Below are 13,368 nucleotides of genomic sequence, written 5' to 3'. Positions count from 1 at the left end.
GGAACAGATGCATCTTGTGAAAAAGGATGAACTGGCACAAAAATGGCAACGCATTTCCACAGTCAGTATCAGGCCATTCTTTGATGTTTAATTAGAAGTTATGTACCTACCATAACGTTCCATGTTAGTTGTCTTCTCTCGCCTTCTTTCTTGCAGGATGGGTCCGGAGCCGATCCTCGGCTCCGACTCGGCACTTGCTTAGCTTGAGAACTCCTTTTACCAGCTCGAGGCAACCCTATATCCCATGATGCAAGGCGGGACTACCTCAGATCTCGTTTGGTAGCTAACCTACCCTGCTAAGGACTAACCTAATATATATTAGGAAACCAAGTTCATAATAAAGGAGTCCTCTAATGAAGGCTCAGGAGGAAACAACCTGATAGGAACTCTTCAAGATCTGTCCAGGCCAGGGGGAAGGAGGGAGGGACGCAAGAAAGAAGGCGAGAAGACAACTAACATGGAACGTTATGGTAGGTACATAACTTCTAAATGTTAAGTTGTCAATCTCGCCTTCATTCTTGCTGGATGGGACCGCGTCCCTAGCACCTGTATCCCGGGTGGCTCAATGGAACAGACTCTTGAGAACTGTGGAACCAAAACTGGCCCTGTCTCTGGAGGCCAAATCTAACTTGTAATGAGAGACAAAGGTATGAGGAGTGGCCCAAGTAGCTGCTGCACAAATGGTATCAATGGGTAGTCTATCCTGAAAGGCTGCAGAAGTGGATAGACTCCTGGTTGAGTGTGCTTTCGGTTTAGAAGGTAGTTGCTTGCCTCTAAGTGAATACACATAAGAAATGGTGGAAGACAACCATCTGGATAAGGTCACTTTAGACACTGGGAGACCTTTCCTGTTTTCTGCATAGGAGACAAATAATTGGTCCGATTTCCTGAACTGTTTCGTTCTATGCAAATAGTACCTAAGCTGACGATGGACATCCAAAAAATGAAGCTTTTGTTCAGCTCTGTCAGAATAGTTCGGGAAAAAGACTGGTAGATCGATGGATTGATTAATATTGGTTTGAGAAACAACTTTGGGGAGAAAGGACGGGTTAGTTCTTAAGGATACCCTGTCCTTGTGAAAAACCAAGTAAGGAGCGGATGCAGAGAGCTTGAATCTCGGAAACCCTTCTTGCTGAAGTGACAGCCAGTAAAAATATAGTTTTCCAGGTCAATAATTTCAATGAACATGAAGCAGACGGTTCGAAGGGTGGTAACATTAAGGATGCCAACATTAAATTTAGATCCCATTGTGGAGGAGGATGTTTTATTGGCGGCTTTAGGAGAAACACTCCTCTCAGAAAGGCCTTGCATAGTCTATGAGACATAATGTTATGATCTTGCAAGCCAACATAATACTTGGAAATAGCAGCCATTTGAACTTTTACTGTAGATGAAGAAGATCCTGACTGAAAAACCTCAGCCAGGAAATCTAAAACAGAATGCACAGGAGCAGTAAAGGGATCGATATTTCTGGAATTTGCCCAAATGGAAAAACGTCGCCACTTGCTAGCATAAACGGTTCTGGTGGACGACTTTAAAGAAGCCACTAAGATATCTCTGACCGGATCAGAGATCATAGGAAGCCTGGCTAGGGAAGGAAGTGGAGCAACCAAGCAGTGAGGTTGAGAGAATGAATGGCCCGGTGCTGTTGACCCGACTGGTGGATCAAGACATCCGGAACTGGGTCCAGATGCCAGGGCTGCACCAGGAGGTGACGATGCAGAGACGGAAACCAAATTTGTCGAGGCCAGTAAGGGGCAATGAGAATCAACTTGGCCCTCAAAACGGTGGCTTTCTGAATGACTTGTGGAATCAAGGGAAAGGGAGAAAAGGCGTACAGAAGTCCCCGGGGCCAATCCTGGGTTAGAGAGTCTCTCAGGGGTTGGCCTGGTAGGGGAAAGGGGGTGAAATAATCGGGGCACTTGTTGTTTTGGGGTGTAGCAAAAAGATCGCAACAAGGTGTGCCCCACTTCAGAAAAATCTGGTCCACTACAGATTGATTGAGAGACCACTCGTGAGGCAAGAGAATGGATCTGCTCAGCCTGTCCGCCAAGAGGTTGGACCTGCCGGGGATGTGCGTTGCTATCAGAAACCGATGAGAGGAGATTGCCCATTGCCAAAGTCTGAGAGCTTCTCGACACAAAGGATAGGACCTGGTCCCGCCCTGCTTGTTGATGTACCAGACCACGGACATGTTGTCCGTTTGTACTGCAATAATCCCCGCGGGAAGAAAGTCGTTGAGGGCTTGCAACGTTAAAAGCACCGCTCTCATCTCTAGGACATTTATGTGCAGATGGTATTCTATGGGTTGCCACGTCCCGTGGACCATCCTGCCCTGATAATGCCCCCCCCACCCAATCAGAGAGGCATCCGTAGTAACTGTGGCAACCAGAGGAGGGGGAACAAAAGGTCGGCCCTGATGAAGAAGAGGGGAAGATATCCACCAATTCAGATGAGTCCTGCACGATTGTGTGACTAAGATTTCGTGCCTCATCGGAAGACTGTGGAACGACCACTGAGTGAATAACATCCACTGTAGAAGAAGCATGTGAAAGCGAGCCAGTGGTAGAAGAACAATGGCCGCAGCCATAAGACCTAGAACCTTTAGTATCAGTTTGGCTTTGACTTTGCTGCTCTGCAATAAAATCCGAACGTATTTTTGGATGTCCAGAATTCTTTGATCTGTTAGTCTGGCTAACATTTTGACGGTGTTTAATTCTGCGCCTATAAAGGTGATAGATTGGCAAGGCCGCAGAGAGAATTTCTCGAAATTCACTGAAATTCCCAAACTCCTGCATAGCTGCAGAGTGTAGTCTCTGGTCTGAAGAAGCTGACACCTGGTGGTGGCGGAGAGGAGCCAGTCATCTAAATAAGGAAACACCTGGAATCCTTGACGTCTCAGATGAGCTGTGACCACTGCCATGCATTTGGTAAACACTCTGGGGGCTGAAGTGAGGCCAAAGGGCAGGGCTCTGAATTGGTAATGACTGGTCCCTAGCCGAAAGCGGAGAAACCTCCTGGAGCGCCTGTGAATCTTTATGTGATAGTCGCGTCCTGAAGGTCTATAGAGCACATCCAGTTGTCCTTGCCCAGAAAGGGCAGAATGGACTGAAGCGTGACCATCCGGAATCTTGCCTTCTTGACAAATCTGTTTAGACTGCTCAGGTCTAATATCGGTCTCCAATCTCCCGTCCTTTTGGGGACCAAAAAGAATCTTGAGTAGATGCGGATCCTACTTGGTCTGCGGAACAGTCTGGGCGGCTCTTTTCTAGGAGCTTTAAAACCTCCTGTTCTGCCAAATCCCTTTGACCGGGTGAGATGTCTGGAAGGGATTGTTGAGTCAGGATACCTTTCGAAGGGATTTTGTAACCCTCGGATATGATCGACTGTACCCACATATCTTGTGAAAGGGAATGCCAGGCTACTGGGTACAGCGAAATCCTTCCCCCGACTGCCTCCAAGGGTGGACAGTCGGGCAACACCTCAGGGGTGCTGAAAGAGCTTCTCAGGAAGAGACTCCCTGTTGCCCTGGTTCTGAGGACCCCCCCTGCCTCTAGGGCGGCGTCTATTATTGTTACCCCCTCTGCCTCTGGGGGTAAACTGATCACGTGTGTCCGGTGTAGCTCCTTGGGCTTTGCGGAACCACATCTTCCCTCCCTTCTGACCCTTGGGATAGGGTCTAGAAGGGGTGGAAAAATGGACTCCAACGGCAGAAAGAGTTTTACTGTCCTGCTCACACCTGGTCAAGGTTTCCTTCACCTGAGGTCCGAACAAAGCCGAACTGTCAAAGGGGGTATTGGTGAAGGACGCCTTAAAGGGGTCCGCAAAATTACAAAGCCGCATCCAGGCTTGACGTCTAAGAGCCACTCCTGTGCCTGCGGCCCTGCTCGCTCCATCGGCTGCATAGGATATGAGCCGCATGGAGGAGTTGGTTAAGGAATTCAGGATTGCTAGCTGTGAGGCAATCGTTTCTTCAGCCCCAGCAGCAGAAGGATCCTGGACTACTTCACCTAGTTCCTTGAGAATATCTCTTTGAAGCCTGGTGAAGTGACAAAGGTAGTTCAGCGAACGCATAGCAAAGGTCGCTGAAGAAAACATCCACTTTCCATACCTGTCCATGGTCCTAGAATCTTTGTTAGGAGGATGGACAGGTACTGAAGGATCCGCAAGTTCCTTCTTAGTGGCCGCCACCACCATAGCATCCACAGAGACGCCCTTGGAAAGAAACTGCTTGTCCGTAGGGGCCGTAATAAATTTGGATGGTCTCCTGGGGACAGGTTCCACAGAATCTGGAGCTGCCCACGCCTTCCGAGCCACTACCTGCATAAGTGGGTCGAAAGGCGGAGACACCCAGGAGGTGGAGGGTCGGGATCCAAAAGCCTCCAGGTATACCGACTCATCCTCGGAGGGTCAATGGAGGGCCAATTCCCCCTCTGTTTGAGGAGCTCAAGGATGTCTGAGAAGGAGACATCCTCAGAGGGAGATCGTGGGGAACCCTCCGACTCATCTAAGTCGGTATCAGATGTAGTAGACTCAGGGGAGTCTGTGTGTTTCCTCTTACACGTCCTCTTCCGAGGGGGTTCCCCTGCAGGATCAGGAGAACCCTTGGAAGAGGAAGATATTCCCAATGGGGAAACCTGGGGCGATGGATCCCTGGGCCTGAGAGCAAGAGGCTGGCAAGAGGCGTCTACAGGCACCGAAGAGGGAGGAGCTAGAGGGATGGACCGTTGACCTGGCTCAGGAGCCAGGACACTCCTCATCACCTCAAAGGCTCCCTCCCGGGAGGCGGAACATTCCCGTTCGAGGAAATAGGAATTCCGGCTCCACTGAGAGGGAAGGCTCCGAGGCGATGTCGGTGCCGAGCTTACCAAAGCGAAGCCCGAGAGGAGGCGGGGTCGGACAAGGGTCCGATGCCACTAGCCCCCTCGGAGCCGACAAGGGAAACTCGACGACCGGATCCCTCCAAGGAAGGTCTCAAGGAGGAGATCGGAGCCGAGGACGACGGAGCCGAAAAAGGATGTATCGGCTCTGGCGCCGACACAGTCGCTGTCCCGAGAAGCTCCGGCTCCGAACTCTGGTGGGGAGTCGGAGGAGGAAGTTCAAGGGGTGAAGCAATAGCCGAAGTCTGCTGAGACGGGCTATGGAGCATTTGGGCCAGTGCCTGCGACTTCAACAGCCTGCTTACCACCCTCTCTAAATCGTGATCAGACAGCCTGGACGATCTCGAAGATCGGCTCCGATGACTCCGCTCCGACAAAAGAGGAGATCTCGGAGCCGAGTGGATAGATTCCAAAGAAGGGGACCGAGATCTCTTCCTGGACAAAGTCATCGGAGCCGACGTCCCCTGGGTTCCAGATGAAGCCGAAGGTTTCTCGGCTCCGCTACTGGATAATATGTCGGCTCCAGCCGGAGCCGACAAGGCAACAGTAGATTGGGTGTCGGAACCGATCGGAGCTGACACCACCTGAGAAGAAGAAAGATCGGCTCCGGCCGGAGCCGATCTCGGCTCCGAAGGAGTCGGAGCCACCGGGGAAGGCTTGGAAGCTGTAGCCTGACCCTTAGATGACTTGGAAGGTTTACTGGACCCCAGGTTTAGAGGGTGAACCGTCCGGCTTTAATAAGCCACGGAGGATTAATTTATTTCTCCTTTCCTGCAGGACTCGCTGGCTAAAAGAGTGACACAAAGCACAGGAGTCCTGCAGGTGTAAAGGCCCCAGGCAGTAAACACAAGAAGTGTGACCGTCTGTCAGAGACATTTTCTGACAGCACGAGTCACACTTCTTGAAGCCCGAGACCTTTACCTCCTTAGACATTGTCCAAGAAAAGAGTGACAAAAAATACTCACACACACCCTAAAAACAGTCACACAATTAATCCCACAAACACAGTCACACAGATAGGGATCAATAAGGGAGGCTCAGGCCTAACTGAAAAATTTTTAAACTTTTTCAAACTTTTTTAAACTATCTAGGGAATAGGGTGGATAGTATGAACACTACACTCTATAAAAAAGGAAATGGGGAAGATAAACCCTGACTAAAGCTGTTTGAAAAACTCAAACTTACCTCAGCTGGCAAAAAGGAGACCTCTTCGCAAAGCAGCAAACGAGATCTGAGGTAGTCCCGCCTTGCATCATGGGATATAGGGTTGCCTCGAGCTGGTAAAAGGAGTTCTCAAGCTAAGCAAGTGCCGAGTCGGAGCCGAGGATCGGCTCCGGACCCATCCAGCAAGAATGAAGGCGAGATTGACAACTTAACATCTAAAGTTAGGTGGTATGTGCTATAAGCATATTATGTTGCTAAATAAAGCTAAACTCTTGACAGACATTTTTGTAATACTTTTTGGTCCTCTTTTGGTAAAGGAATCTTCAGTAGCTTTACCAAACACCATGCAGAGAATCAACAAAATTCTAAACAAACTAAGCAGCAGCTGTCCTGTTGATATAGAAATGCAGGGTTAGAAGACGGGAAATACAGATCTGTGCTTAAAGGAGTACAACAGGTTTCTCTAATGTATTCCTCAACTTCACGGCGTTTTCCCTCCCTATTTACATTGTCCTTTGTAAAGCAACAACAATAAAGTATTTACAATTTTTATAATTCCCCTTACTTCTGTAACAGAAGCCTACCTTCTCATACTGTGATGGTTTCACTTACAAAATGATTCTCTCACGTTTGAATAAAGCTTGCTGGAGTCGCCCAATTACTGACATCATCGAGGCCAGGCAGTGCAGGTACTTTTTTTTTTTTTTAATCAGTTCCCTCCCCCAAAGTGACATCACCACAGCCGTCATCTGATTCTAACTAAAATAATAAGACTCACCCATTCTGTGATGTCATGGCTCCCTTGTCCTTCCCCCACCCTGAGTGCTGTTCATTTTATTCAGTAGTAGTGTAGTAACATCGATGTTTGGAAACACAGAAATTTGGTATGCATACTTGTACATTCTGCACGGCAAATGATGCTTAGGTGGTGTATCGCTTGCATACATCTCTGTTGTATTTGCACCAGATACTGCTAGTGTGCAGTGCGGGAATAAAAAGATTAAAACATTACCCTGGTATCAGAGGTGGCAGTGCAACATATTCATAGTGGCTTAACATGAGAGTAGCTCTAAGCAAGCACCATGTGAAACCTGAACAAGCACCTAGAATTATTCAGTGCAGCTTCCACATCTTAAGTCTGAAAATTAATTCACATACTCACATGAAGAGGAGTAGCTGCATATTGATGGCTAAAGGTGTATGGGCATGTCGGGTGGTTACTACACTGCAAACTGGTATGTAATGGTGGAGATATTTGGAAGGCATGAGCAAACACACCAGTATATTAAAGCCATAGCACCAATTGAACTGGAGGCTGGCAAATAGATTTAGTAAGGGATTTTGTCCATGCATAAATATTTCAACAGTGATTCTTTGCAGTGGCATCCATTATCTGATTCAAGGTAAGTTAACCTTGATGTCCTTTATTTAAAAAAAATCAATAAAAAATTTACTTTGTTATAAGTGACTTCTGGACACAAGAAAAAGGAAGGGGAAATACAGCAATGTGGTTTGTATATACAAAGACAAGTCCAGGGACACTGCAAAAGTTTTTTTTTTTTGCAAACCAACCAGTGGAGTGAAAACATGAAGGCAAACACAGCATACCAACACACTTTGCACAGTAAATCTCAATTTTTAACAAGGTGAAAGCATGAAGTGATACCTTAACACTTAAATTAATAAAGATTTAAACTGGTTAATAGTATAAATGTTTTATTCTTTAGCCTCCTTGGTGCAAGACCTTACTGGATGTGATTGCAGTCAAGTAAGGCCATGGCTATAGTGCAGCAAAAAAATGTCCCCTCTAACAAAGGAAATGCTACAGCAAAGATTAAATTACATGAGTCAAGCACCCTGCTGAGATCTGCCAATCAATGGAATTACCAGGTCAAATTACCCTCAGGATTTTGACAGCTAGGGAAGCTAAGTGTTATGGGAGAGGGGAGAAGTAAATGGACTGGAATTCATTGTCTCACAAATTAGTGCCATTTAAACTAAATTAGAAAAAAAGGCAGCAGTAAACAGCACTTTGAGTGTGTTCTGTGGCATTTGCACTGTTTCTGTTTTAAGTAGTCATCCAGCAGCAGGGAATGTTACTTACACTGTTCTATTTTACTCAGTACTTTGTACGCATGCAACATCTATGAAATGACAGGAACTTTAGGCAAACGGAGGCCCGCATGATGCAACACTTTTGAGCCAAACAATGATTTCTGGGATACTGGATGGCAACCTGATTTATCCAAACCATGTCAATATGCCAGCCTACAGGCGGTCAGAGTCTGGAATTACATATAAAAATATTTAAAATCCTGTAAGTAATTCCAGAGTGCTGTTAAAGTATAGGAAACATCATGCCATGATGTTTTAAACATGTTTTTTGAGTCTGTGGGTGTGGTACTCCTTTAATAAAGCATTTTGTACAGATGTTAGTAAAACAATCTGGGAGAGGAGACAAACGAATGCTTCCAATGAATGTTAGAGAGATCACTGCATATATTCTATATGCCAAACATAAAAAAAAAACACTGCAACCAAAAAGTGAAAATGAACATGAATTTTTTTACTCTTATCTTGTGATGTTTGGTGTCATACCAATGTGTTTATAATATTCTAAGTTGTCATAACTAATTTTTATTTTGGGAAGACTTGGTGATATGATGTCTGTAATGTATTAAAAGTTAAGGTACTACTTTTCAGTAAAAACAGATTTGGCTTCCACAGGCACGACAACACCATTACAGTATAAAAACTGGCACTTACGATACATGCTCAAAGTACTTCTTAGAAGGGTCATAGGTTCATAGGTAGATACTAGGCTATCCGCCCTAGGGCATTTATAAGCCTAGCCAGAGTGTATTTGGCTTCCGCCTCCCTATTAGATTAGCCTACTGTGCCTCTGTAAAGTAGGTCACAGAAGGTACCCTTTTAAGATTAGTTTACTGTGCCTCTGTCTAGCAGGGACACAGGAGAGATCCCAGGGGTGAATTTGCGATTTCCCATCCACGCTTGAAGAGGGTCAGCGAGGGGCTATGTCTAACATGAATTGGAATTCTATTCCAGAGTGAGGGGAGCCTCTGGGAAATGAATCTGTCCCTCCAGCATGTCCTATTTATTTTTGTGCTGAGGTTTAGGTCCCTGGAGCATGTAGCTCTAAGGGACTTGGATTTTTTGAGGTGGAGCATGTCCATTAATTCTGGGTTTGACATGGCTTTGTACGTCAGGCATAGATCGCCTCGGAGTAGGCGGTAAGCAACTGAGTAGAGTTGGAGTTTCTTTATTTGAGCTGCATAGGACATCTGTTTGTAGCCCATGATCCTCTTGGTGAGGTACTTTTGGGGTATCTCCAGTTGCTGCAGGTGTCGGGTAAGGTACATCCCAAAAGGGGCATTGTATTCAATTATGGGTCTGATGAGTGACGAGTAGAGAAGCACAATGACCTCTCTTGATCTAGATGCGAACCCTTTCGTGATAAGGTGGGCTATACAGAAGGTCTTTCTAACCACTTTGGCAACATGATTATCAAAGGAGAGATTACTATCTACATTGGTCCCCAAATCTCTAATTACTTCTTCCGTACTTAATGGATTACCACCTATGTGGTAATTTGTGGGCACCTTGTTTTTCCCAAAGGGGATGACTATGCACATTTTAGCATTTAGCCTGAGGCCGTGGTTCTGGCACCAAGCATCCGTCTCTGTGAGACCCTTTTGGAGGATGCTTGTGTCAGGTGGAGATTCGATTATGGCCCCCAGTTTGCAGTCATCTGCGAACTTTGTCAGCCACAATCCCCTCGTGTTAGCCTGAACCTCAGAGAAGTATATACTGAACAAGAGAGGTCCCAGAACTGAGCCCTGTGGGACGCCACTTGTAACTGATTTGGATTCGGACATGGCACCTGCGATTCTGACCATGTGGGTTCTATCTCTGAGCCAGTTTGCAACCCATCTTGTGATATAGGGGTTGATATTTAAGCTGGTAAGCTTATTTATGATGCCCGAGTGGGGTATTGTGTCGAAGGCTTTTGTGAGGTCCAGGTAGGCTGTGTGGACTACCTTGCCCTCATCTATGGCTTTGGTAACTGTTTCAAAGAAATCAACTAGGTTTAAGAGGCAAGATCTGCCCTTAACAAAGCTGAATTGGGTAGGGTCCAGTGTCTGGAGGCTCCCAATGTCTTTGTTTATGAGTTCCATGATAATACGCTCCATAGCTTTACAGACCAGACTAGTCAGGCTTATGGGGCGATAGTCTTCGGGGTCCGTTGTGGCACCACCTTAGTGGAGTGGGACCACTGTAGCTGTACGCCATTCTTTGGGTACATATCCTGTAGTAAGGCTAAGTTTGAACAGTGACTTAATGTGAGGGTTCAGTTCTTCTTGGAGCTCGTGTAAGACACAGCCTGGGACACCGTCCGGTCCCATAGATGCTGTGTTTTTTGCTTTGGAGAGGGCAGCTTTCACCTGTGCATCTGTGATGTCAGGGAGGTTACATTCAGTTGGGATAGGCGTTTGCTCCTTTGGGGGGGAAGGGGGGGAGAAGTTTGCGCTGAATCTGTCTGCCAGGATGTTGGCTATGTCTGTAGGTTCGGTATATTTTGTACCGTTATGCAACAATTCAGAACATATCTGGGAGTTTCCACCCATGTTTCTGACATAACTAAAGAAGGCCTTGTGATTATCTTTAGTGTCTAGGGCAATTTTTCTTTCGAAACTGGCCTTTGATGATTTTATGAGGGATCGAAGTTTCTTGCTAATACTGATCAGAGATGCCTTCCCTTTTTGGGATTTTGCTCTGTCATGTAGTAGCTTCCTCCTTCTGTTGTATAGCTTATTTATGGCTGGGGTCCACCAGACCGGTCTCCTGTTTTTGGAGGTCTAAGTCTTGGTGTTATTTGGGATAGCACGATCCATGCATTCCTGCAGGTGCTCATAGAATACATTTGTAAAGGATTTTGTGGATTGGGCTGTATTATCCTCTGGCCCAGGGGCTTTGAAGGATTCCACCTCAGTCTTGAGAAGTGCAAAGTTGGCTTTGGAGAAATTCTTTACAGTGATTTCCTTGGGTGTGGGTGGGAACGGGATATGGATGTCCAGGGAAATTTGTTTATGGTCTGATCTTACCAATGAGGGGTTTACCTCTGGTGTGGAACATAGAGTCCCCATGTTGGTGATGACCAGGTCCAATATGTTGTTCCCTCTTGTGGGAGTGGTGACCAGTTGTTCCATTGTGTTAGAGTTTATAAATTCAAGGAACCGTTGGGCGAGGGTGTTTGGGCTTGAGTAGTTTTCCCAGTCAATGTTTGGGTAGTTGAAGTCACCCAATAACATAGTGTTTGGAGAGACCTTCATATTCTCCAGTGTTCTCAGGAATGCCAAGTGGGGTTCCTGTAATAGGGAGGGTGTTCTGTAGCAGGCTACAAACTGAAAGGCAATTTTGTCCACTGTTAGTTGCACATGGATGTTTTCCGATGCTTCGTGCAGTGCCACTAACCTGGAGGTGTAGGTATCTTTGATGAATATAGATACTCCCCCTCCTTTTGTGCTTCGGTCCGAGTTTTGGGGCAGAAACGCATGGTATGAGTTATAACCTGGTAGTTAAAACACCGGAGAAGGACCCACCAAGCCCTGCAGTAAGCACACCAATAACTCCAACAAAATTCTGTAAATTAAAATGGTGTTCCAACTGAACCGAACTATTGAAAGCAGCTTAGCTGTTAAAGTGAATATAAATGTCTTCCACAAAATCCGATATAAAAATTTTTATTCCAACGACAAACACAGACAGATTTAATCACGAGCGCTTTCGCCTGGTCATACCAGGCTTTCTCAAGTATAACCTGGTAGTGCTGGGGTGCTCTCAGGAGCCTTGAACCAGGTTTCTGTTACTGCACAGACATCAATTTTCTCCAAACTAAGGAGAGTCTCGAGTGCGTGCATCTTGAGGTTTAGACTTCTGGCACTGAGTAGCATTACCTTTAGTTTTTTTATCTTTGGGTTGTCTATGGAGGTGGGTTTGTCCTTTGAGCCTTGCCTAAAAAAGGCACTATGGGGGTGGCAAGAGCCTTGGCCAGTATACGAAAGCCTAAGGGTGACAGGTGCAAGCCATCCCTAGCAAAGCAACGTGGCTTGTCGAGCATGTCATCCCAGGCTGACAGACACTGGATCCCCTTTGAATGACACCAATACTTTAGCCAGTTGTTGAAACTGATCATTTTGTCTTTATACTGTGGCATCATTGTTGGTGAGGGCAAGATGCTACTCAAGGTCAGGGACATACTAGCCTGGGCTACATGGTCAGAGAGCTCCTCTATGTCTCTTTTCATGTAGTCCAGGGAGGTACGTCTCAGGTCATTCACACCAGCATGGACAATGACGGAGTCATACTTGTACTTGCTTTGGAGTGACCTGAGTGCTTGCGTTATGTGGCGGATCCTGGCACCTGTGCTGGGAGTTAATTTGTTACTGCTATCAACGTAGTTGCACAAGTTTAAAATATGATAAAGTACAGCTGAGTAGGTCCTACTAACCTGTAACAGTAGCTGCTTAAATTCCTCACTGCCATAGCTCTCAAATGAACCAGGACAAATCTCATCAGACGGGGGGACAAATCCAGAAATAATGAGGGAGAATCAGGACACTTTAAAATATTAGTACTATTAATTTGAGACATTGACAGAATAAGAGAATGTGAATTAATACACATTATCTGAAGTAAATGAAGTGCAAGTCCAACAACTGTCATTATTTATTAAGTATAATTCACCACATTTTCTACTGAAGTCACTAGTTTTAGGAGGGATGAAGAGGGAGAGAGCTAACATTTAAGTCAAAAACTGGGATATCCCTGAAAATCAGGGACAGTTGAGAAGTATACTCACTGTCTCAGTAGCATTTTGGGTTACCAGCCAAGGTAACGCAGTACTGGCCAGCTTTTAAAAGCTTAGACTCCCCTCCCTTTCCCTTCTTGTGAAAGATGATTGGCTGAGCAAATAACGAGAAGGGAAACCTTCAGCTGTCAGAGGAAGAGAGTTTCTGGCTTCTTCATTTTCACAAAGGAGAAGAAAGTACCTGAAGCCAGAATCAAGGCCAGCCTTTGGTAAACTGGTGCCCTAGATAAACGGGTTCCACAATGCCCCCACACACACACACACACACACACCACCTGATGCCTCCATCCTGGTCTACCTACACCACCCAGATTAATTTTTTTCTTCTTTTTTTCTCAGTTTGTCTTACTCCAGTTTTTTCCTGTATTCATTCAACACTCTAACTAGGCAAGGCTGCTCTAGTTAATAAAGTATGAAACAACTTGATTTAGGTGG

At 46.0% G+C, this 13,368-nt stretch overlaps 1 protein-coding gene across 3 annotated transcripts in view; it reads right to left on the bottom strand.

Moving 5' to 3' along the window:
- The window catches only part of B4GALNT1 (beta-1,4-N-acetyl-galactosaminyltransferase 1), a 2,012,712-nt gene that overhangs the window by 472,784 nt on the left and 1,526,560 nt on the right, over positions 1–13,368 (bottom strand). The window lies entirely within an intron of this gene.

This window comes from Protopterus annectens, chromosome 9.part0, assembly GCF_019279795.1.
Source record: "Protopterus annectens isolate FY-2018-M chromosome 9.part0, PAN1.0, whole genome shotgun sequence".
Classification (NCBI taxonomy): Eukaryota; Metazoa; Chordata; order Ceratodontiformes; family Protopteridae; genus Protopterus; species Protopterus annectens.
Note: the sequence above shows the minus strand (reverse complement) of the source record. Positions and strands in the feature narration are given on the sequence as shown.